This window comes from Chiloscyllium plagiosum, unplaced genomic scaffold (assembly GCF_037043375.1).
Source record: "Chiloscyllium plagiosum isolate Xiang-an unplaced genomic scaffold, Cpla_swu_hap1 HiC_scaffold_50, whole genome shotgun sequence".
NCBI lineage: Eukaryota > Metazoa > Chordata > Chondrichthyes > Orectolobiformes > Hemiscylliidae > Chiloscyllium > Chiloscyllium plagiosum.
The window spans coordinates 2,401,275-2,403,699 of NW_028270188.1; positions in this window are offsets into that span (position 1 = coordinate 2,401,275).

Consider the following 2,425-nt stretch of genomic DNA (forward strand, 5'->3'; position numbering starts at 1 on the left):
AGCCCACACCACAGCCGAAACCAGTTCACTTACTTAAACCTGGGGACGATGTAATGACAGTCACTGCTGAAAGAGTCTCTCTGCGCTAAGTGGCAAGGACCATACCTAGTCTTGCTCACGACCGGGACAGCTGTTAACATCCAAGGGAGACCAGAATGGGCACATGCAACCAAATGCAAGATGGATATCTCTCCAGAGAAGGTCCACCATGCAGGACCGGATGCAGCTCCAGATACTGCAGATGGGTCCAGCTGCTCGCTGCGGCCATGGGGACTATCACCCTCGATCTGAAAGGCACCTCACCGCGGATCGGTAAGAGGGGACACAGAGCAGGGAACTAAAAGCGCCGTGAGCTGCGGGCGAATACTTTCCTTCACAACACCCACAGATATGCCGAGATGGTGAACTAGACTAGGTATTGGGTCTGTGACCACGTCTCTGCCCATTTTCACGGGGCATTCTATTAGCCGCAGTGCAGAGATGGCAGAATGATGGCTGGACTTGGACAGGACGCCTGAGATCACAACGCTCAACCTGCCAGTCATACCAGCCATAAATGTAACCTTTGTCTACAGCCACAAGGCGTACCCCTGATTGCTGTTGTAATCGACTGGGAGCTTTTACATTCCGGTAAATGGTAACACTCATTTACCACGCCTAGTCCTCTCCCTTCCAGAAGCTTACCACCCATAACAAACATTCCCTCACCACCTAGACGAGGCACTATTTGTGACCATTTATGAAATGCTGAGCCAGGACATAGAGACACATCAGCTGGCCACCGCACCAGAGGAGATAGCAAATTCCACGGCTGAAGCGCTTTCGGAGCTGAATGCAGAGGCGGTCGCCATTTGCACTGTCGCTGTACCACCATCACTGAACCATACGAAAATATAACGGACCTAATGCACCACATCTGACAGGCTGCTTCTGTCCGAGATAAACAAGAATCCGACTGGGACTTGTGAATCTGGGCAGCCTCCTGGCTTGGCTCACTGCTGCAGAATCTGATGTCCCTTATACCTATTCTTTGGGTATCATAGTCCTCTTCATGGCCCTCCATATGTGCTGCTCATGGTTATGCACAGCACTGTTACCCCTTGCCCACCTCACTTCCCAGCCAATATGAGTCCACTGAACTCACATTCCAAGCACTGACGCAGCATCCATCCTGTCAGATTCAGATACTGATGATTACTTCTGCGACACTGGAACGTCACCACCAAACAATGACTGTAGGGAATCGCAAGTGGATAGGATAGTGAAGAAGGCTTTCCTTTATTGGTCAGAGCATCGAGTACATGATTTGGGAGGTCATGTTGCGGTTGTACAGGACATTGGTTAGGCCACCGTTGGAACATTGCATGCAATTCTTGTCTCCTTACTATCGGAAAGATGTTGTGAAACTTGAAAGGTTTCAGACAAGATTTACAAGGATGTTGCCGGGGTTGGTGAATGTGAGCTATATCGAGAACTTGAACAGGCTGGTACTGTTTTTCCTTGAGCGTCGGAGGCTTAGGGATGACCTTATTGAGTATTAGAAAATTATGAGGCGCATGGATAGGGTAAATAGGCAAAGTATTTTCCATGGGTTCGGGGAATCCAGAACGAGAGGGCATAGGTTTATGATGAGATGATAAAGACATAAAAGAGACTTACAGGGCAACGTTTTCACACAGAGGGTGGTACGTGTATGGAATGAGCTGCCAGAGAAAGTGGTGGAGGCTGGTACAATTGCAAAATTTAAGAGTCTTTTGGATTGGTATATCTATAGTAAGGGTTTGGAGGGATATGGGCGGGGTGCTGGCAGGTGGGACTAGATTAGGTTGAGATATCTGGTCTGCATGGACGCGTTGGACCAAAGGGTCTGTTTCTATGCTGTGCATCTCTATGACTCTGTGACTCTAATACCCGAGGTTCATCAGTCTCTGGGAGCAGGCATTAATTCTCATCTCAACGCAATCCAGCCTCCCTGTACATAATATTGTGCTCGTTTGTTTTAGACATCCTAGCCAAGGGAATTATCCTCCCTGTTTCAAACCTGTATCACTCTGTCAGAGTTTTACATATTTCACTTAGGTCTTAATTCCTTAATGTCAGAACCATTTGACCCAGAATCTGCTACTACAACAAGCATGCCATCCTTCGCTGCGCTCCCTCAATATCAGGTTTTTCCTTTGTTAGATAGAGGGAGCACAGCTGCACCCAATACTGCACAATGTTGGAGATGAGTTCTCACCAACGCACTCTCCAGCTGCACGGAGACACTCTCATTCTGGTTTTGAAATCCCTTTGAAATGAAGGTCAACAAAGCATTTCTCTTGCTCACTGATTTCTATTGCTGCAGTATTGCTTTTAGTGCCTGGTGTACAATGATCCTTTTAAAATGTTACAGCTACCGACCCGGCGTGTTTATGTACACTGG